The sequence below is a fragment of the Danio aesculapii genome, chromosome 21 (assembly GCF_903798145.1).
Source record: "Danio aesculapii chromosome 21, fDanAes4.1, whole genome shotgun sequence".
Lineage (NCBI taxonomy): Eukaryota > Metazoa > Chordata > Actinopteri > Cypriniformes > Danionidae > Danio > Danio aesculapii.
The window spans coordinates 27353602-27378444 of record NC_079455.1 but is presented as its reverse complement, the minus strand read 5'-3'; the positions used below and the strand labels follow the sequence as shown (position 1 = coordinate 27378444).

General features: G+C 38.1%; 1 pseudogene; it reads left to right on the top strand.

Annotated features, from left to right (window-relative positions):
- Window positions 1-744: 744 nt before the first annotated feature.
- LOC130215046 (retinoic acid receptor RXR-alpha-A-like) lies at window positions 745-21000 on the top strand (annotated as a pseudogene).
- The last annotated feature ends 3843 nt before the right edge of the window (window positions 21001-24843 follow it).

The following is a 24843-nucleotide window of genomic DNA, read 5'->3' as shown; positions in this document are numbered from 1 at the left end:
AACATCAGGATATGACTGTATGTAAGACAGTAAAATGTTAGGGCATTTCTTTCTTGACTGGATGACTAAAGGCTCAAAGGAAACTCTGTAATTGTGTACCTTGGCCATCTGGACAATATGGGAACGACTGTCGTTTCACCCCTGGTAAACAGCTGGAGATAGGATTAGGGTGTGTCCTCTAAGGCTGCGGTGGGTGGGAAGAGGGCACACCCTAAGTTGCCAAAAAATGACAATAGTTATTTTTTACTGTTTTTGATATAAAATTAAACAAAAAAATGTGTGGCTGATTGGCCTTTATGTCTGATTGGATCCTAGCTCCAGTGCAACACTCTGGGGGAACTGATAGTTATGTGCCCATGGTGCAGAATGTAATAGTCTGCATGCAGAGAACTGGCATCAGTCTGAAGTATGAGGTTATGAAGGCCCCTTCAACATGGAAAAAGGAAAGTTATGGCACTGCATTTATGCAGGATGACTGTCAAAAGACACAAATGCCATGGACCAACATTGTAAAACTTCCATTCCGTAGCATATTATGCATCCTGAATAATCAGGGGATGACTGCCTGTTCAAAACAGCAAAGAAAGAAATGTTGTGGCACTGCATTATTGCCCAGAATGACTAGTTGTGTGCCCTTTGTGCAGTTTGTTATATTGTGCAACTAAAAAACCAGCAAGCAACAAACAATCAGGATATGACTGTCCATGTAAGACAGTAAAATGTTAGGGCATTTCTCTTGACGGAATGACTATCAAAGGCTCAAAAGGAAACTCTGTAATTGTGTACCTTGGCCATCTGGACAATATGGGAACGACTGTCGTTTCACCCCTGGTAAACAGCTGGAGATAGGATTAGGGTGTGTCCTCTAAGGCTGCGGTGGGTGGGACAGAGGGCACACCCTAAGTTGCCAAAAAATGACAATAATTATTTTTTACTGTTTTGATATAAAATTAAACAAAAAAATGTGTGGCTGATTGGCCTTTATGTCTGATTGGATCCTAGCTCCAGTGCAACACTCTGGGTGGAACTGATCAGTTATGTGCCCATGGTGCAGTCTGTAATAGTCTGCATGCAGAGAACTGGCATCAGTCGGAAGTATCAGGTTATGAAGGCCCCTTCAACATGGAAAAAGGAAAGTTATGGCACTGCATTTATGCAGGATGACTGTCAAAAGACACAAATGCCATGGACCAACATTGTAAAACTTCCATTCCGTAGCATATTATGCATCCTGAATAATCAGGGGATGACTGCCTGTTCAAAACAGCAAAGAAAGAAATGTGTGGCACTGCATTATTGCCCAGAATGATAGTTGTGTGGCCCTTTGTGCAGTTTGTTATATTTGCAACTAAAAAACCAGCAAGCAACTGAACAATCAGGATATGACTGTTCATGTAAGACAGTAAAATGTTGGGGCATTTCTTTCTTGACTGGATGACTATCAAGGGCTCAAGGAAACTCTGTTATTGGTACCTTGGCCATCTGGACAATATGGGAACGACTGTCGTTTCACCCCTGGTAAACAGCTGGAGATAGGATTAGGGTGTGTCCTCTAAGGCTGCGGTGGGTGGGACAGAGGGCACACCTAAGTTGCCAAAAATGACAATAATTATTTTTTACTGTTTTGATATAAAATTAAACAAAAAAAATGTGTGGCTGATTGGCCTTTATGTCTGATTGGATCCTAGCTCCAGTGCAACACTCTGGGTGGAACTGACTAGTTATGTGCCCATGGTGCAGTCTGTAATAGTCTGCATGCAGAGAACTGGCATCAGTCGGAAGTATCAGGTTATGAAGGCCCCTTCAACATGGAAAAAGGAAAGTTATGGCACTGCATTTATGCAGGATGACTGTCAAAAGACACAAATGCCATGGACCAACATTGTAAAATTCCATTCTGTAGCATATTATGCATCCTGAACAATCAGGGGATGACTGCCTGTTCAAAACAGCAAAGAAAGAAATGTTGTGGCACTGCATTATTGCCCAGAATGACTAGTTGTGTGCCCTTTGTGCAGTTTGTATATTGTGCAACTAAAAAACCAAAGCAACTAACAATCAGGATATGACTGTCCATGTAAGACAGTAAAATGTTAGGGCATTTCTTTCTTGACTGGATGACTATCAAAGGCTCAAAAGGAAACTCTGTAATTGTGTACCTTGGCCATCTGGACAATATGGGAACGACTGTCGTTTCACCCCTGGTAAACAGCTGGAGATAGGATTAGGGTGTGTCCTCTAAGGCTGTGGTGGGTGGGACAGAGGGCACACCCTAAGCTGCCAAAAAATGACAATAGTTATTTTTTACTGTTTTTGATATAAAATTAAACAAAAAATGTGTGGCTGACTGGCCTTTATGTCTGATTGGATCCTAGCTCCAGTGCAACACTCTGGGTGGAACTGACTAGTTATGTGCCCATGGTGCAGTCTGTAATAGTCTGCATGCAGAGAACTGGCATCAGTCGGAAGTATGAGGTTATGAAGGCCCCTTCAACATGGAAAAAGGAAAGTTATGGCACTGCATTTATGCAGGATGATTGTCAAAAGACACAAATGCCATGGACCAACATTGTAAAACTTTCCATTCCATAGCATATTATGCATCCTAATCAGGGGATGACTGCCTGTTCAAAACAGAAAGAAAGAAAGAAATGTTGTGGCACTGCATTATTGCCCAAATGACTAGTTGTGTGCCCTTTGTGAGTTTGTTATATTGTGCAACTAAAAAACCAGCAAGCAACTAAACAATAAGGATATGACTGTCCATGTAAGACAGTAAAATGTTGGGCATTTCTTCTTGACTGGATGACTATCAAGGCTCAAAGGAAACTCTGTAATTGTGTACCTTGGCCATCTGGACAATATGGGAACGACTGTCGTTTCACCCTGGTAAACAGCTGGAGATAGGATTAGGGTGTGTCCTCTAAGGCTGCGGTGGGTGGGACAGAGGGCACACCCTAAGCTGCCAAAAAATGACAATAATTATTTTTTACTGTTTTTGATATAAAATTAAACAAAAAATGTGTGGCTGATTGGCCTTTATGTCTGATTGGATCCTAGCTCCAGTGCAACACTCTGGGTGGAACTGACTAGTTATGTGCCCATGGTGCAGAATGTAATAGTCTGCATGCAGAGAACTGGCATCAGTCTGAAGATCAGGTTATGAAGGCCCCTTCAACATGGAAAAAGGAAAGTTATGGCACTGCATTTATGCAGGATGACTGTCAAAAGACACAAATGCCATGGACCAACATTGTAAAACTTCCATTCCGTAGCTATATGCATCCTGAACAATCAGGGGATGACTGCCTGTTCAAAACAGCAAAGAAAGAAATGTTGTGGCACTGCATTATTGCCCAGAATGAGTAGTTGTGTGCCCTTTGTGCAGTTTGTTATATTGTGCAACTAAAAAACCTGCAAGCAACTGAACAATCAGGATATGACTGTTTATGTAAGACAGTAAAATGTTGGGCATTTCTTTCTTGACTGGATGACTATCAAGGGCTCAAGAGGAAACTCTGTAATTGTGTACTTTGGCCATCTGGACAATATGGGAACGACTGTCGTTTCACCCCTGGTAAACAGCTGGAGATAGGATTAGGGTGTGTCCTCTAAGGCTGCGGTGGGGTGGGACAGAGGGCACACCCTAAGCTGCCAAAAAATGACAATAGTTATTTTTTACTGTTTTGATATAAAATTAAACAAAAAATGTATGGCTGATTGGCCTTTATGTCTGATTGGATCCTAGCTCCAGTGCAACACTCTGGGTGGAACTGACTAGTTATGTGCCCATGGTGCAGTATGTAATAGTCTCTGCATGCAGAGAACTGGCATCAGTCGGAAGTGATCAGGTTATGAAGGCCCCTTCAACATGGAAAAAAGGAAAGTATGGCACTGCATTTATGCAGGATGACTGTCAAAAGACACAAATGCCATGGACCAACATTGTAAAATTTCCATTCCGTAGCATATTATGCATCCTGAACAATCAGGGGATGACTGCCTGTTCAAAACAGCAAAGAAAGAAATGTTGTGGCACTGCATTATTGCCCAGAATGAGTAGTTGTGTGCCTTTGTGCAGTTTGTTATATTGTGCAACTAAAAAACCTGCAAGCAACTGAACAATCAGGATATGACTGTTCATGTAAGACAGTAAAATGTTAGGGCATTTTTTCTTGACTGGATGACTATCAAAGGCTCAAAAGGAAACTCTGTTATTGCGTACCTTGGCCATCTGGACAATATGGGAACGACTGTCGTTTCACCCCTGGTAAACAGCTGGAGCTAGGATTAGGGTGTGTCCTCTAAGGCTGCGGTGGGTGGGACAGAGGGCGCCCCCTAAGCTGCCAAAAAATGACAACAATTATTTTTTACTGTTTTGATATAAAAAAACAAAAAATGTGTGGCTGATTGGCCTTTATGTCTGATTGGATCCTAGCTCCAGTGCAACACTCTGGGTGGAACTGACTAGTTATGTGCCCATGGTGCAATGTAATAGTCTGCATGCAGAGAACTGGCATCAGTCGGAAGTATGAGGTATGAAAGCCCCTTCAACATGGAAAAAGGAAAGTTATGGCACTGCATTTATGCAGGATGACTGTCAAAAGACACAAATGCCATGGACCAACATTGTAAAATTTCCATTCCGTAGCATATATGCATCCTGAACAATCAGGGGATGACTGTTCAAAACAGCAAAGAAAGAAATGTTGTGGCACTGCATTATTGCCCAGAATGACTAGTTGTGTGCCCTTTGTGCAGTTTGTTATATTGTGCAACAAAAACCTGCAAGCAAACTGAACAATCAGGATATGACTGTTTATGTAAGACAGTAAAATGTTGGGGCATTTCTTTCTTGACTGGATGGACTATCAAAGGCTCAAGAGGAAACTCTGTAATTGTGTACCTTGGCCATCTGGACAATATGGGAACGACTGTCGTTTCACCTGGTAAACAGCTGGAGATAGGATTAGGGGTGTCTCTAAGGCTGCGGTGGGTGGGACAGAGGGCACACCCTAAGTGCCAAAAAATGACAATAGTTATTTTTACTGTTTTTGATATAAAATTAAACAAAAAAATTGTATGGCGACTGGCCTTTATGTCTGATTGGATCCTAGCTCCAGTGCAACACTCTGGGTGGAACTGACTAGTTATGTGCCCATGGTGCAGTCTGTAATAGTCTGCATGCAGAGAACGGCATCAGTCTGAAGTATGAGGTTATGAAGCCCCTTCAACATGGAAAAAGAAAAGTTATGGCACTGCATTTATGCAGGTAACTGTCAAAAGACACAAATGCCATGGACCAACATTCTAAAAACTTCCATTCCGTAGCATATTATGATCTGAACAATAGGGGAAACTCACTGGAAACAAACACAGGCTATGTTCAAGCTGACTATAGGGTGCTTTTGCTCCTCGGGAGATCTTACCCACTTCCTAAACTAGTACCCCGATTTTGGTGTGTTCACATAGTAAGGACTGGGAATAGTTTTAGTTCTAGGAAATATTTTAGAGGTCTAAATTAGTTAGGAATTTAGTTTTCATGAGGAGCCAACCTGATGATAAGGTCTTATAACTGAGTTTCTGTAACTGCCCGGTGTGAATGTCACCAGTTATTATAGTGTGTACTTGGACTGTGTTCTTACACATTTCAAAACAGCACTGTGTTCAAACTTGCTAGATGTTTGGACTGAGAGCATGTATAACAGCTGTGTTCTTGTTTTCTCCACAGCCCAATGATCCAGTCACCAACATTTGTCAGGCCGCAGACAAGCAGCTCTTTACTCTGGTGGAGTGGGCGAAGAGGATTCCACACTTTTCTGAGCTCCCGCTTGACGACCAGGTCATTCTACTACGAGCAGGTGAGTTTAAGAGCACAACCAGACAGATGCACTCCTATAAGACAGATTGCTCAGCTAGAAACAGGACCAGTTAATTTATATGTAAAACTCAGAAGCAAGAGTGTTTATATTAAAGTAATGTGGCTGTTACTATTATTAGAGGCATCTCAAAACCAAAAAAATGCAAAGTTTCACATTAGGGCTGCACAATATATCGTTTCAGTATTGATATCGCAGCATGTGTGTCTGCAATAGTCATATTGCAGGATATGCATGGTTGAGTTGGGTTTATAGTTGATCAACAATTTAGAATACACAAGATTTGTGCAAAGTATAACTATAACTTATCATTCGAATGTGTTTTAAAGGCATTTCAATAGCGTTTAAAGCATTCGTGCACAAAAAAGTAGAACATTTGTTACTTTAATGAAGAATAATTTTACTGAATTACTACAATGAATTCTATACAGTGGTATTTTACACTTCATTATTCAATTTCTGTACCTGAATACTGTTTAATTCTCCCATTTTTTTCCTTTTTCCGTTGCTCTATTGTAATTATTCTTGCTTGCAATTTGTTTATTATATTTATACACAATTCACACTCTTACAAAATCACCCTAATCAAGCTAAATTCAAGATTTTTTTTTTTTTTTACAAATAGAGCGATTCAAGCCATCTGGTGAAATTGTTTTCATATCTCAATATATATCGCAGAGAAACAAAATATCGCAATGTCAGACTTTTCCAATATCCTGCAGCTGTAATTCACATGTATATTTGAACTCTAAAATGCACAAATCTCCCCAAGTAATGTCACTCCCAAACAAATAAATAAATACAAGTAAATAAACATTGTCCTTACAAGGGCTTCTAGGTTTTAAAACTGATGAACAAAATATAGTTATGCACTGCAATGTATATTCTGAGCCGAAAATTTAAAATGCTCGATGCACTTGGCATAAATCAAAACTGAAAATACTTTGTAATAATTATATGTTATTTTATTTAATAAAGTAATTGTAAATAACTTTCCATTTAAAAAAATCTTAAAATGTGCTAATTAAAAAATACAGTTGAATATAATAACCACATTTTATTGACTGTAACATTTATTGACAGTGTACCAGCATATGGGTAGATGGATTGTTAAGCTATTTGAACTGTGACTGTGACATGCTTGCCAGCTAGTTGACAGTGCATGTTCCACATTAAGTGTGAAAGCCATTTCAGACTGTGTAGTGATTAGCGCTGGAGAGAGAGTGAAACCAGCATACTGAACACTGTAGCATAGCATAGTGGTGTAGCATAGCCCCTTATTAGGCTCATTATTGTTAATTAACTAATTTTCCACTTTTGGACGAAAACAGAACAAAATCTTACCAAAATTATTTACTTTTAAAAAAGACATGTTGAAAGTTCTGAGCTTCTGAACTTATGTATCTTTTTGCATTAATTCAAATTATTTGCTAATACAACCTTATTTGTTACTCAAATGGTTTGTTAATAAATACAACTGTGTCTTCCGACCACATCGCGATCGTTCTGCTTTTAACTGAATCTTTTCATTTTGGTAACATACAAAAAGCAACTCGCGTCCATCTGCCCCAAAAAAATATTGTAAATGAACATAACACGATGTCTGCAGAAGCTGTTTTTGGAGGAGACAGGCAGACATTATCACTGTGTTTGCCCTGGCTCAGTCCCGCTTGTCATCAAGGTACAGAGTTTGCGTGAACCGTACCCCAGACCACCTCTTTCAGGCAGACTCAGGTACAGTTCACAGGTGCGCACCAGAGTTCAGAAGACAACGTTCACACTAGCTAAACGTACCAAACTCTGAATGATCAACCGAACTCGGGTGCAAACAAAAAGTGCTAGTGTGAAAGCACCCTTAATCTTTACCTTGTGAATACAATTATCGACAGAACCCCAGATCACTTATTGGATATTTGAATGGTTTTGAGACATTGTTGAGGTGATTAACATGACTAGTATAGGCATGGGACAATAACCGTTTTAAGGTATACAGCGGTTTGGAAAATTATTTAGCTTGACGTGTTTACTGCTCCAAAATACTTTAAATGTTTCTTAAAATAACATATATTGTGTTCAAAGGGGAAAAGATTTAGTTTTTTTTACCCAGACATTTTAAGAGAATATATTTTAGAGCAGTAATCACAATACCGTAAAACCACAATATTTTTTTCCAAGGTTATCATACTGTCAGAACCATATAAAGGCCCATGCCTAGACTGGTGTGGGAGGAGGCGGCGGACTTATAAATGTAAAATATGGTGTCCATGGTCAATATTATAGTTGCTGAAATGTGTGTTGTGTCCTCACTAGTTATGAAATGGCAGTAGAAAAGAACGTTTTGACACAATCGTTTATATTTACAACATCAGATTTATAAGTGAGTTTTTTAGAAGTTGACCAAGTTTGACTCCTATAGAAAGATGCTCTGTAGACCAGCATTTTACAAACAAACAGTTTTTTTTAATTTCCTGCGTGGCTCATTGCATTAGCAAGATGTTCTGATGTTCTCAGAAGAAGCTGAAGAGCATTTGGAGAGGGCCTTCTCGGCGAGCTCTCAGGTTGTCTATAAATAACCGCTTTAGTTCTGCTGTCTCACAGATGAAAGCATCTCAGTTTTTCCAAGCTCAACTCTGGGGAAATGAGGGGTAGTTGCTAGGCAGACTAGTTAAAGGAGCCCTGTCACTCACACGCTTGCTTAATTTCCCCTCACTGTGTGCAATGAGGTATGGTGATTTTGTCCATCTCTTTCAGGATGGAATGAGCTCCTCATTGCGTCATTTTCGCACCGATCCATAGCAGTGAAAGATGGAATACTGTTGGCCACAGGATTACATGTGCACCGAAACAGCGCCCACAGTGCCGGAGTAGGAGCCATATTTGACAGGGTGAACATTTTTATTTATTTATTTTTTTTAATGAATTTGGTACAATGAAAATTGGGGTACCAAACTATTTCAGTTTGACTGAAACTTTTAAGGGATACAAATATATAATGTTTAATAATTATATATAATATAACAGAATATATTCGTTTTATAATAATTATACTATAATAATAATATATAATAATAATAATAATAAAATACTTATGTGTGTGTGTTTACTTTAGAAAATATAATATACAAATTTTGTGTTTATCGATGCGTCAGAGACAGGAAGGGGTCAATCAAGAGCATTTTTTTCTGCCACACATTTTTACCATGATTTACTGAATAAAAACTACTAAAATTAGTTAAAGTTAACCTAAATTAGAAGAATAATCATTTGAATAAAAAGTATTATGCTACAAAAAATACTAATAACATTGTGTATGATATGTTTTATATTTTGCCAATATCTTTCATATAGATAGTACATAAACTCACCGGCCACTTTATTAGGTACTATTACTATTAGGTACTATTATTAGGCCACTCCTGTCATCAAGATCAGGAAACTGAGGCTACAATTTGCACAGGCTCACCAAAATTTGACAATAGAAGATTGGAAAAACGTTGCCTGGTCTGATGAATCTCGATTTCTGCTGCAACATTCGGATGGTAGGGTGAGAGTTTGGCATCAACAACATGAAAGTATGGATCCATCCTATCTTGTATCAACAGTTCAGGCTAGTGGTGGTGGTGTAATGGTGTGGGGGATATTTTCTTGACACATTTTGGGCCCGTTAGTACCAATTGAGCATTGTGTTAACGCCACAGCCTACTTGAGTATTGGTTGCTTACCATGTCCATCCCTATATGACTACAGTATAGTCATCTTCTGATGGCTAATTGCAGCAGGATTACGCGCCATGTCATAATTTGCGAATCATCTCAGACTGGTTTCTTGAATATGACAATAAGTTTACTATACTCAAACGGCCTTCACTGTCACCAGAACTCAATCCAATAAAGTAATGGGATGTGGTGTAACAGGAGATTTGCATCACGGATGTGCAGCCGACAAATCTGCAGCAACTGCGTGATGCTATCAAGTCAATATGGGCCAAAATCTCTAAGGAACATTTCCAGTACTATGTTGAATTATACATAGTAGTAATCCAGTACAAAGGATTAAGGCAATTCTGAAGGCAAAAATGAGTCCTACCCAGTACTAGAAAAGTGTACCTAATAAAGTGGCCAGTGAGTGTATTCATTTGTCATCAAGTATATTTTAATAATTTAAAGAACAATAAAGTTTTGTGATGGCTCTTTTCTTTGATATGTTTTAATTTCTACAGGTAAAGTACAAATAAAACAAAATAAGTTTGTTGTTTCATTTCTACATGTCTGTCTCATGTTGATGAAACTTCATTTAACCCTTTATTTGGCACTGTATTTTTACAAGTCAATTGAAATACAAATGTAGATGCTTAACTTGCATTTAAAATGCTTTCTATGTATACAAAATCACTTCTAAATGTAATTTGATGCAGACACAAAATTAGGATGGCTTGTCTTTGATCTGTACGATCCCTTACATACAAATAAAAATTAATGAAATAGGTTTTTAAAAATCATAATGTATAAAATGTGTTTTGATACACTTTCTTTCTATGTACAATATAATTTAGAGGCTTATACAATATGGAAGATTTTCATGGGCATTTCAAGGGTAGAAGAGGAACCTTGACATTTCTGCCAGCCCAACTCTGAGGCAAAGACAGGGAGGAGCGAGCGTTCTATCGATTTACATCAATATTCATTAAATATGCAGCCGTGCTAGAAACAGAGGTCATGCAGAAGTGGTCGGGTGTTCAGACAGAAAATGTTAAAGGAAATCCATTTGTGTGTCATTTATGATGGAATCAAAAAATATGGCTGATACAGCTAATGTCGCCAAAGGCTTCACAAGCTAGAACAATGTGCAATAAAGCTGCCAACATTTTAATTTTCTTTGTCCAGATCTTAGTCAGAATAAGGGTTGAAGAGAGCCTTGTTGGTTGTCAAGTGTTTTGAGGAAGACTTTAACAGAAAAGAATCATTTAAGAATAGCATGGGTTAGTAGCACAAGATGGCAGCCGTGAGCTTTCGAGACGCAACGTGTGTGCGCATTTACTTCCGATTGTATAGAACTATGAAGGAAGAAGAGAAGATTTCTCATTTCTGTTACCAAAAATGAGCATGTTCAAAAACAACAAAGTAGTTTATTAGTGACAGGAAATAAACAGTCTCACTACATTGCTGCTTACCTCAGTGCACTTTTGCTTTCATTATTTCACTGTCTATGCTAAAGTTTGTGCTCAGTGGTTACTCAAAGTCAGTTGGAATCACTTCAGTGATACAAAAACTACTAGTGTGTAGTGTACATCCTAAAGATAATATTGTTTTGACACCTGATGGACTGAGAAAAGTCTTTTGCATGGAACAACTATACTCTTCCCACACCGAGAGTTTGGGATCATCGACACAGATGCTCCATTGATATCTCTGGAATATTATTTATTGTATTATTACTATATTACTATTATTTCTGATTGCAATCTGTGATATATTAAACATCATATGTATGTATGTTGTAAAGTGTGAGTGTATATTGAGAGCTTGTGCTCTTGACTTATGTCTGTTGAGAGAAGAGGGTTAAAAAAAACTCATATTTACAGATAGTGTTATGCAGAAGCAAAATAAAATCACCTTAGCATTACCATATTTGTGTGGAACTACTTTTAATAATTAAAAAAGAATAATTAGAACACAACGCAGAGAAACAACTTGCTACAAAAAAAGACATGTTCCCAACGGTATTTGAGTAACCACTGAGCAGGAACTTTAGCACCAACAGGGAAAAAATGAAAGCAAAAGTGCACTGAGGTATGCAGCAATGTTGTGAAGATGTTCTCTCCTGTCGCTGATAAACTACTTTGTTTTTATATTAAACATACTCATTTTTGGTAACGAAAATTTGGAAATCTTCACCTCTTCCTTCATGGTTCTATACAACCCGAAGTAAATGCGCACACACTTGCGTCTGGGAAGCTCATAGGTGCCATCTTGAGCAACTAGCCCATTGAAGTATTGTAAAAACTAAAGGCAATATAATGCATTTTTAATAAGGAAATGTTTTTAAAAATATAGAATAACTTAAAAAGCTTTTAAAAGTTTGAATGTAATGTAAAATGTTTATATAATATATTTTGTAGATTTTTAAAACATGCCGATATTAAAATAATTAAAATACGCTAAATTCTACTATATGTATGTTTTAAAAAAATTTAAATAGTTATTCATTCATTCATTTTCTTTTCGGCTTAGTCCCTTTATTAATCCAGGGTCGCCACAGTGGAATGAACCGCCAACTTATCCAGCACATGTTTTATGCAGCAGATGTCTTTCCAGCCGCAACCCATCTCTGGGAAACATCCATGCACACTCATTCACACTCATACACTACGGACAATTAAACCTACCCAATTTATCTGTGCCGCATGTACTTGGACTGTGGGGGAAACCAGAGCACCGGAGGAAACCCACGCAAACGCAGGGGGAGCATGCAAACTCCACACAGAAACGCCAACTGACCCAGCCGAGGCTCGAACCAGCGGCCTTCTTGCTGTGAGGTGACAGCACTACCTACTGCGCCACTGCGTCGCCTTAAAAATAGTTATAGTCTGTTATTGAAAATATGTTTTTTATTCATGCTTAACATGGTGTGTTCAAAAAACTGACATCATCCTATGTATTTAGGTTTGCTCAAAACAAAAGAAATAATTTTGAAAATGCCAGGATTTTTTAATATATATATAAATTTAATGCTTATAGAATAAAAGAAACTGAATTAAAAAAATCAAATATTCTTTTTTTTTGATGAACTCTCCAGAATAATTGCACAAAATAACCCAAGACAGAAATGCTGATTAAGAAAGTCACAACTGATTTTAAAAAACTGTATTAAGTTTAATTGGGGCATTACCTTCCCCAGCAGCAGTGCCACCTGATTCACTTAAACCTACAGCTTCATGGTTCAAGATCAAGTCTCCACTCCACTCTCACCGCCCGAAGGCTTCAGCGATTAGAATACGCAGAATGGAAGAATGAGCCTCAGTGTTAATGCCGCTTGCATTAAGATGCACTGCACTGATAATGTTCTTTATCAGGTCTTCTATAAGTGACAGCCGCGCTACAAATGAAGTGGATGGTGGACTTAAACACTGAGCTGAAGTTCCACACCCCTCCTATTATTGTTCCAGCAGGCCAATTCAATTACAGTGCGTTAAGAGTGGGAACCATGTTGTGTGTGTGTATGTCGTCACCCGGTCATGCAAAGGCCAACACAGTCAGAGGCGATGTTACCCTCTAGATCAGAGGAAGTGATGCCAGTGGAGATGTTTTATTGATTTTGACAGTTGATGCACATCAAAGCCTGAATGGAGTAATATCTTGCCACTTTCCCAACAGCTGATTGTGTTAGGAGTGTGTTTCATTTATAAAGATCTATTGTGGCTTTTTGTCTTTACCTCTGTGTTTTCTCTTATATGCAGAGTGCTGACGGAAGTTGGTATCAAAGATGAGAGACATGCAGATGGATATAAACAGAGCTTGGGTGTCTTCGAGCCATTGTACTATTCAACCCAGGTAACACTTGGTATTTTCATTTTTATAGAAGCTTTTTAATGCAAAAATAAAAAAGTAATTGTGGCTTATGTCTTGCACTTCTGATTTTTCTTGTAAACCCTCAAGTCCATAGAGGGCAAAAATGTGTCTAAAAACATATGTATTGTTATATATACACTCACCGGCCACTTTATTAGGTACCCCTTACTAGTACCCGGTTTGGACCCACTTTTGCCTTCAGAACTGCTTAATCATTCATGTCATAGATTCAACAAGTTACTGGAAATGTTCCTCAGAGATTTTGGTCCCTATTGACATGGTAGAGCAACACACAGTTGCTGCAGATTTGTCGGCTGCACATCCATGATGCTAATCTCCCATTCCACCACATCTCAAAGGTGCTATTGGATTTAGTTTCTGGTACTGTGGAGGCCATTTAGTACAGTGAACTCATTGTCATGTTCAAGAAACCAGTCTAAGCTGATTTGCCCTTTATGACATGGCGCTTTATCCTGCTGGAATTAGCCATCAAAGATGACTATACTGTGGTCATAAAGGGATGGACATGGTCAGCAACAATACTCAGGTATGCTGTGGCATTGACACAATGCTAATTGATTACTAATGGGTCCAAAGTGTGCCAGGAAAATATCCTCCACACCATTACTATGCATTCACACCGAAGGCAGTGAGAGCACAGGTTGCTCTGGCGAGTGGTTATTTGGTTACGTTTGCCTTTCTATCAGCTCAACCAGTCTGCTATTCTCCTCTGACCTTTGCAATCAACAAGGGAATTTGCACCCACAGAACTGCTGCTCACTGGACTTTTTCTCTTTTTCTGGCCATTCTCTCTAAACTCTGGAGATGGTTGTGTGTGAAAATCCCAGTAGATCAGCAGTTCCTGAAATACTCAGACCAGCCTATCGGGCACCAACAACCATGTCACGTTCAAAGTCACTTAAATCACCTTTCTTCCTCATTCTGATGCTCTGTTTGAACTGCAGCACATCATCTTGACCATGTCTACATGCCTAATGCATTGAGTTGCTGCCATGAGATTGGCTGATTAGAATTTGTGTTAACGTGCAGTTGGACAGGTGTAACTAATAAAGTGGCCGGTGAGTGAGTGTTGCATGTGTGTGTGTTTTTGTTTTATTTTACTGATATAGATTTTATCATCATCAGTCCTGGTGATAACTTCTAACTTTTTATTTTTATTTTATTTAACATATTTTAACCCTTTAAAACACAGTATAGCATGTTAACATAATGCCACTGTTGTTGTATATATGCAGTTTTTAATATGCTATATTTCTGTTCACAAAAATGTACGCTGCCTTTTTAAAATTATTAATCTTATTCAATGATTATAAAAATATATTTTGATGCTTTATAGTTTTTGTGCAGGAACAATTAAAAAACACTACCATACACATACTTATAAATTCTCAGGGTGCTCTAACAAAACACACATAGTCGTCCATAACAATACATATACATATTTATAATTACATCATTTTATAATATACTTATAATTACACTAAAGCAGAGAACTGAGCTCTACAGCCCAACTTAAAACAAACATGGCAAAAATTTGATTTTCTCTTACTTCAAACTGCATATTTCTCTGATGTTGTGTTTGTCTTGTGTGAGAAGTCAATTCACTGAGATATATGTGAGAATAGGCAAAAAACATTATCACAACTTCCATAACAATGCCTAAAGAAGTGAACATAACATAACTTAATGTTGTTGAAATTAGTTTCGTAAGCAAGGAACAGCGTCCAAACAGTGTCCAGTCTGCAATGATTTTTGATCCCATTTCCTCTCTCTCCACTTAACAATTCCCACTCACAATCTCTTTCCATGGTTTTAGGTTTTTCTGAACACTGGCCTTTGTACCCCAGAGTAAATGTAACCCCAATCACTGGCACAAAGCGTGTCCCATCATTAATGAGGAAGAGTCCAGCTCTTTCTCAGAGGACAGACCTCTCTTCTGTTCCCTTCACATTACAGACAGTGGGGGGGAGGCTACTCTCATTTTCCCCAATTAGAGGCTCTCAGAAGCCTGTAAACTTAGCAGATTGAGATGAGAGAGGATTAGTGTTGAGAATCAAGAACCGTTGCTTATTTAAAACAGCTCACTTTTTTTTTTTGAACATTGCTAGGGTTTTATTAACATTTCTTGTTCTGTTGGGGACTTTGTATGCCCTGAGGATGTGCTGGAGCAGGATGGAACAGTTCCTACTCTAAAACTTAATTCTGTTATGCATCTTCTACTGTTTCAGACTCCAAAGGCCTGTCAAACCCTGGTGAAGTGGAAGCACTGAGAGAGAAGGTCTACGCCTCTCTGGAAGCTTACTGCAAACATAAGTACCCTGAACAACTGGAAGGTACAGGAACCACTCCGTGTTTTTACACCACTGCAGTAATGACCTGATTGCAAAATGACAGCACATTTTGTACTTTCACGAGTCGCTGATAACAATTTTCTTACACTGTTTTAGTTATTTTTTAGTTCTTTTTTTTTGTCAGCGAATGTCAGTATATGCGAGTTCATTCACGGTCCACTTAATTAGATACACCTTGACAACGCTTTACATTTTTTAACAAACTGCCTTAGGACTTTTCAGCATATGCTCAGCAAGATGCTGGTAAGATTACATACAGATTTGTTCTTTGACATGTTAAAAATGTAATTGCTGCAGATTTGTCAGAAGAACATATCCACATGATGCAAATATCCAGTTTCATCACATTCCAAAGGTCTCCTATTGGATTGAAATCTACAGTAGTGGCTGCAGAGGCTATTTAAGTTAGTGAACTGTCATGTTAAGGAAATCAGCTTGAGAAGGTTTAAGCTTTGTGACATGATGTGTTATTCTGCTGGGAGCAGCCATCATACTGTTAGAGGGACACACTGTGGTCATAAAGGGATTGATGTGGTAAGCAACAATACTTAACAATGGTCAGCTGGTATTAAGGAGGCCAAGAAAAATTGCTAAATATTTCTGGATATGCCAAAAAATATTCCTCACACATTTAAATGACTAGCAGTCTGAACCATGGTTTCCACCACAGTTCAAAGACATGCGTATAGGTGAATTGGATAAGCTAAATAGGCAGAAGTGTATGAATGTGTGTGGATGTGCGATTGTATAGGTGTTTCCCAACACTGGGTTGCAGCTGAAAGGTTATCCGCTGTGTAAACATATGCCGGATTAGTTGACTGTTCATTCTGCTGTGGCTCCCCCTGATGAATAGGGACTAAACCGAAGGAAAATGAATGAATGAGTTTGTTTTCCCTGCCACTCAGTGCTCACTAGGTATTTTCCAGATATTTTTTCCACAAAAATCTTAGTAGATCATCAGCTTCTAAAATACTCAGCCAAGCGAAATCCAAAGGCTGTATCCGAAATCGCCCCATATACACTTAAATATTATTTAACCACTAATTGTGGGAGCAGACATTTCTTGTGGTTTCTGAAACCATAGTGGAAGTTCTGAAGTGCTCTCAGTCAATCCCACAATTCAACATAATGAGTGTAAACTGAACATCTAGAAAATACCCATAATGCACAGTAAGTTCACACGATGAATGAATTTCAGTTTCTGACCAAAAGATGGCAGAATCCTATGTGATTTTCTAATTAAAGTATTATTAAACCGTTAAATTAACATTTGTATACATGACAGAAATTAAAGTACTTGGTTTGATTACTAATATACAACTTACAAAGTGTTACATAATTATCACAGGGTCCTGGTCAAGATGTAATAATCTAATCCATCTGAGAGATTCATCACCAAGCAAAGCACAAACAAAACTTAGGGCTCCAAACCACTCACTCAGTTTCATTCACTTTTTCAAGTGGACTGTATTAATGTATAAGGAATAGTGAATGAGGGTATAGGGGGCTATTTTGGATGCAGCCAGTGTTGCCAGATTGGACGGTTTTTCAGCACAATTGGGTGGTTTTGAATTGATTTTGCAGGTAAAAAAATGGTATTGGCAAGGTCGGCCGGTTTTGAAATGTAAATTTTATATGCAGCTTATCTAATAAAACTAACTGTGTGCTCCTGCTTCATTTATTTAGTAGTGACCACTGCATAGTGCAAAACGTGTGGGCCTATCCACAAGAGGATGTAAAGGAATGTTGTAGGATCAAAATCTGACTCCCCAGACAAATCTGACTCGTACTGACTCCCCTTCGCGTGCATGCACATCACACAGCGCCTGCAGTTAAACTCACACTGGTTTAATATGACACTTTTATAGATTTTTTTTTTTCCCACAATCCCGCAAAACAAACATAGAAGCATTGCCTGATTGACAAGCAGCACCTAATTATGTTCAAAAGAATTTAAATCGCCAAATGGGGCGAGTTTATACCCCATTTTGAAAGTAAAACATACTCTAATAGGTAGTGTAATCTACACAACAATAAGTGCAGTGTGTGGGTGAGAGGGGGATTTGGAAGTGATCCAGTTATGTTATGGTTCTGTCACTGCTGGTGTTGGTGTATGGTTAAAAGTTATACAGTTAAAGTAACTAGGTTAATTTCGACTTAAATCAACCAAAATTAATTAAATATTATTCGAATATTTTGGCCATTTTTTTGGCTGGAAAAAGTCTGCTATATCTGGCAACACTAGATACAGCTAAAGTCTCTTAAACCCCATTTCTTCCCCATTCTGATGGTTGGTTTGAACTTCAGCAGATCATCTTTATCACACTGTATCTACTATACATGACTAACTGCATTGAGCTGATGTCACTGCTTGATTGATGCAATGTATATATTTGCACTAACATGGAGTTAAACATGTACCTAATAAAGTGGCCGGTAATTATATTTGAGATAAGATCAAAAAGAGGTTTACTTTTTTAAAAAGAAGAAAAGAAAACTAAACTCATAGCTTCACACGTCTCCGGTCATGCCTGACTTCAAAGGTTGTCAGAGAGCCATATCAAGAGCGATGGGTTAGCTGTAGATGTGACTTGATTTTGTGATGTTGTGTGCAGGTTTGCGAAGCTGTTGCTGCGGCTCCCTGCACTGCGCTCGATCGGACTCAAGTGTTTGGAGCATCTGTTCTTCTTCAAGCTCATAGGCGACACACCCATCGACACCTTCCTCATGGAGATGCTAGAAGCTCCACACCAAATGACATAATGACACAACGACCTCCTGTCTCCGGGACGGGGAAAGAAGGGTCGGCCACCACAAAGATCCTTTCTGACACCATTTGCCAGAGCAGAGAGACGTTCAGAACTGCCACTCAACTCAGCATTTCCAATTCAGTCATGGCGTCCATGGGTCTGTTTATACTTTGTATAAAGATATAAATATATATAAAATATATATATATATATAAAACACATTAAAAAAGAGAGACAACAGACTTCACGCGCCCAGACAACAGTGAACAACACGGGTGTACCAAACTATCCTGCAATGGGTATATATTTTGAAAAAAAAAAAAGATTTGTTGGAGGTCCAGTAATTGCAGGAATGTGTTGTACGTTGGGATATAATGGGTCTTGTGGGAGGGATCCAGAGCTGTAATCGGCCTCATGTGGCTGACGGATGGGCCGACTTTACTAGTCTTGCATTCAGGATTAAGGCTGGGCTGGCATGTCTGAGCGCATAAAGACTTATTTGGGAGATGATAATGCGGGTAATGATTCGGGGTTCTAACACAAACATTGTGTTTTCAGCCCTTGATGGGACTTTTTGCGATTACAATCCTGCTGCAATTACCATTTCTCCCCCTCCACCTCAAGTGAGCTGTTCCTGATAGAATGTTCCTGTAATTACGAACAACCATGCTGATTCTCCCAACTCACCATCATCATCAGCGGTGGCTTGGAGACACAATATGGACGTAACTTCAGGATTAGGACACAGGACGTCTGAGGTCGCTGTCGGAGGTTTGGATTATGATCATTTACACTTTTTCATCAGCTTTTACAAATCCAATCTGCCTGTTCTTAATGAGCCCATGATGCTGAAACGTGAACTAAGGAGTCTTCTAGTGGACATCCAGCCATCTGTATACCACCCGCATTTGTTCCATTGTGCGACTCGTCTGTATACCAATTCACCTCAAGTGGTTTTCCAAGCGAGCGCGACACTTGTACAGTTTATTACAACCAATTCAGTATTGGTATCCTTTATTTTTTTGAATGATTTTTTTTCCAAACGTGTGCCGTTACCTCTCTTTCAGTCACTTTTGCTATTAAATGTATCCCCGTTCACTCCTGTTCGCACAAGCCGTGTCATGCAGTCAAGTCTCGCAAGTGTGCATTATCATTAGGATGTTTCTAAGCACTTAACCTCATGTTTCAAGTCCCACTGTTGTGTTATATTGAGAGATTTTGGGGCCTTTTTTTAAAGCTGTCATCTGTTTTCGAGTGTGTAATTTGCCATCTTCAGCATTTTTCTCTCTCTGTTTGCTGCTGCTGCTGCTGAACTATGCATTTAGCATTTTTTTCCCAAAGACTGTCCATAGTGAGGTTGATTTTAATTTTTTTTTTTTGTTTAACTCTGGCAGTAAAATATAAAGACCGCATTTGATCAAGTTTAGACCACCAGGACCAAGATTGAGGCGTCCAGCAGCCGTTAGAGAGATATTAGGAGAGTGGAGCAGTACTGAGGCAGTGGGAGAGCTGAGACTTCCACCTAGTGGTGGAGATGCAGCACTGCAACATTACTTGAATTTTGTACAAGTATTTAATCGGATGAAAAAATGGCACTTTTACGTGAAATATTATGAATGTTTGTTTTTGTTTGAGTGCAGTCTCACAAGGCTCTTTGGCAGTAGTATGATTAAGATCATTGGAGATGGTTTATAGCTGCAACAGCTTCAGTCAATGCTGTTAATGATGATGCCTCTCTATGACTGCGTTTGTGAAAATCAGCTTTTCGTCCTCTTACCCTCATGTTCTTTGCATGGCAAATGAATTTTATTGGCTTCACCAGATGAATCACTGGTGTTTTGAAGCCATATGCAGGTTCATGAGATCAAAATGAAAAGGAAAAAACTTTCTCCTGAAGCAAATGGAGCAGAAATGAAAAACTAGGTAGAATTAATACATAAACAAATGCTTTATAACATAAAGCTCTATTTTGTCTATATGTAAATGTGTGTATATTTCTAAATATGAAAGTATATAAATCCATTCTTTAAATGTTTCCACACAATGTTAGTAAAGGAGTTTTTTTTAATTGACTAAACCAGGCCTAATTGCACTGTTACATTCTCAGATACTAGAAATGTTTTTAATTGCTGAAGCTTTTGTGTTCAGCCTTGAAAAAAATATTGAAAAAGCTAAATTTATAGATCGATACCAGCAGTTCAGAGCCCTAAGACAATACAGTACACCAGCTCCTCGACCGATCGATCGTTTGTTTTTCATTTACAAAACCTCAGTGTCTGCTTAGTGAATAGACCTAAAGAAACGTAACCACCTTTTTCTCCCCTTTAAACTAGTGAAGATCAACTTTGACTCTGGCACAGGGTCATCACAGACACAGGACCTTTAAAAAATGTTTAGAAAATAATAGGAGAAATCTATTTTTGTACAAATGTAATTTATCCCTTGCTTATTATATCCTCCCTTCCTTCATCTTTCTGTGGGCTGTTGTAGACATTGTGTAACTGTTGGTTTGAAGTGGAAAAGTTCAAATCAGAGCATTGGTAGTGGAGCTTCTAAAGGGGAGGATGTCAGCATCCACACCTGAACCCTGTCAAACTCCACTTTGCCGTCTCAAAGAGAAGGATTGTCCTTTAATCATATTTTGTTTTATTTTTAAGGAAATGGAAAAAAAAAAAGAAGTCATCTGTTCTACTTTGTGGGTTGTTCTTTGATGTTTTGTCTTTCAATCAAATTAAACGTCTAATTCAAAATATGATATGTGTTGTGTCTTCATTTAACTACTTGGAACAACATTTACAGTTTTGCAAAAAATAAAAACAGCAAATGTAATTGATGTAGACAAATGAATTAAAGTTAATATATTGCAGTGCTGAGATATTAAAACTATAGCCCAATTCAATTCTAAGGCTGTTGAGAGTATGTGTTGTGGAGTATTGTCGTCTATGCAAGTTTTAGGAACAGCAAATAATAACTTGACTTCTAGTGGATCATTTGGTATCAGAAGTGGCTTATATAAAAAGGCAAAGGCCTCTAGGTTACGCTTATTTGACCAAAATAAAATATGATCATGTCTTGATTTTTAATTATTTAATTAGGACAGTAAGGTCTGACTTTGCTCAGACAAAAGTCTTGTCACTTAACAGAAATAGCATACAGTATAGAATATAGTCCTGGTGCGGTAAAAAAAAGAATTAATATTGTGTACGACTCCCATAAGCTTGGAGGACTGCATCCATACATCTCTGCAATGACTCAAATAACTTATTAATAAAGTCATCTGAAATGGCAGGGAAAGCATTCTTGCAGGACTCCCAGAAATCATCAAGATTTGTTGGATTCATTTTCAATGCCTCCTCCATCTTACCCCAGACATGCTCAATAATGTTCTTGTTTGGTGACTGGGCTGTCCTATCCTAGAGAACCTTGAACTTCTTTACTTTCAGGAACTTTGATGTTGCGGCTGAAGTATAAGGAGCACTATCCTGCTGAAGAATTTGCCCTCTCCTATGGTTTGTCATGACAGGGGTTGCCATCCACTCTGCAGATCTCCCACATGCCCCATATTGAATGTAACCCCAAATTATAATTTTTCCTTTACCAAACTTGACTGATTTCAATGAGAATCTTGGGTCCATGTGGGTTCCAATTGGTCTTCTGCAGTATTTGTAATGATTGGGATGCAGTTCAACAGATGATTCATCAGAAAAATCGATCTCCTGCCACTTTTCCAAATGATCAACTAGAAGTCAAGTTATTATTTGTTGCTCTTACAACTGGGATCAACAACAAGACTTTTGTCAAGTAGTGTACATGTTTGAAATGTGAATTGACCTGAATGTGTTTTATGACAAAAATTATTTGAGTGATTTGGCTCATTTGTTACAATATTAGAATTGAAATTTTGTGCTTTTAGCATCATTTTTATAAGATGATGTATTGTGAATTAGCATTGTCATTGGCATAATGACAGATTTTCCCATTTGTCTGAGATGCAGGTTACTGTGCATATAATATAATAATATTGTGTAGTCCTGTAATGTGCAGTTATGGGGAAGCTGCTGTCAATATGGAAGATAATGAAATCACTTAAAATGTGTGCGCACTTTTTACTCTTTCGAATGTCATACCACAGGAGCTCTGTGTATATTAGCAATAGATGTTATAATAAATACTATTTTCTTTTTTCTCAAATCATATCAGTGCTACGGCAGAGCACCTGAAATGTAATACCTAAAAGATTGGTGATTTTACTAGTTTTTGCCAGAAAATTATGTAATTTTTTAAACGGTATTCAAATAATTTGCAATAAGCAGTAGATTCACTTTTACCAATAAAGTATTGTGTTTATGTAGGCAAATATCAGCTCCAGAATGTTCTGTTGTTCTGAAGATAAAAATGTAAGCAAATAAATATTAAGCTAAGAATATACACATTCAACTAACTACAAATAACTAGGGCCATGTCAATATATGAAACTTCTGTTCAATTCAAATCAGATCCACATTGTCATAATAAATCTTGATCCTATAATAATTTGTCCAGGTAAAAAACTGAACAGCTGTTGGTTTCTAAACCTTGTTTATTCTTTGAGTTGCATGTGTTTTTATCCTCCTTGTTTTCTTTCCTACATGACCTTGGGTTTGGAGAGGTGTACTAAAAGCATGATTATTATTATTATTATTGCATATTACTTCATGGGGCGCCTGCATCTGCATTACTGTAAATATTCAATTTTTTTATTAATTCCTGCACACGTTTGTATACGTTTTGCAATGTTAATAAAGAAATGTCAGAGCTTAGCCTTAGCTTTTTAAATGTAAATGCCAGTTCTTTTCATTTACCATAGATATCCTATTTTAGCAATGGGATTTTATACATTTATTAGCCTCTATTTCTACTCATTTTGTCCATTTTATGCATATATTTTTGTATTTGCTTAACTTATTTTGGTTATACATTTTTTTTATGCGTAGAGGTCGATATAAGTACAGTCAGGTTTATTATTTTAGAGCATAGATGCCCAAAGGCCACGTGGGCCAAAGTTGGCCCGTTTGATTTGGTCCACCGTCTCATCTGAGAGGAGAGAATGATGGAGGGTTTTGGTGAATGACTTAAACAAGAGATAATCATTTCTTATTTGACGTAATCTTTTTGTTAGTTTTATTGCTGAGCTACACAAAGGCAAACTGAAATTAAATGTTTCAGTTAAAGGTTGTAAATGAATCTGATTTTTTAAACTAAACACTGTCACTCGACGGCAGGGGCTTAGCAACCGGGGGTGGGGGGGAAAACCAGCCTGGAAATGGTCAAAACCCCTCTAAAAGGCTGGTCAAACAGCTAAATCCAGCCAACCAGCCTAGGTTGGTTTAAGATGGATTTTTCAGCAGGGTTATAATTTTACATCACTTTTCTATATTTATGGATAAGTGACCGCCGACAAAGATGTGTTTGTGTGCATGAAAATGGATCCTCCCTCCCTGTAAAATTTGATCTAATCCGTGTCCTGAAACACACCCTCTCTCGCGCTTTCACTTCTCATTCTAACGGATGGAGTGATTCGTTTGTGAATAAATCTCTGTTATGAACGCCTCGTTCACTTAGCCGACAATAATAGGCTACAAGTTAACAAGGTCAACTACTTCGTAGAGCGAGTCAAAGGGGTAAGAAAAAGTTTGGGCACCTCTGTCTTGTACAGATCTATTGCGCTCTCTAGTGGAAAACAGACAAAAACACAATCAAACAGAGCTAAGAGAATCTACTGTGTTGGGTTAGTGTAGAGTCGGGGATGATTTAAACGGAAAGTTCATATGTATTTACACACTGAGAATCAGTGAGCAACAACAGTCAATGGAAAAAAAGCCACTAAAAGATGGTGGAAACGTGCAGTACATGTTTTAACAGGCCATAATTCCAAATGTTTAGGAATAAATTTGTATTACATGAAAAAATCATCAGTCAAAAAACAAAAACTAACATACTTTGTACATTATAATGTAAATTCAGCCGTTTGACACTCACAGCCAATCAGATGAATCCACCCTTGATGACATCATGGAACCTCATCCTTCCATTTAGATTGCGTTCCATTTAAACCTGGGCTGGAAGAAGCAGAGCTGAAGGGGAAAAAGAGAGAAAAGTCGAGCTTTTACAGTTTAAGCTTTACAGCACCAGGGACAGATTTCTGCAGCATATTCTGAATTTCGATAAAAAGAAGCCATGACAGATGCCGGAGGAGTCAACAACAAGTAACAGCACAAGCTAAATCACAAACACA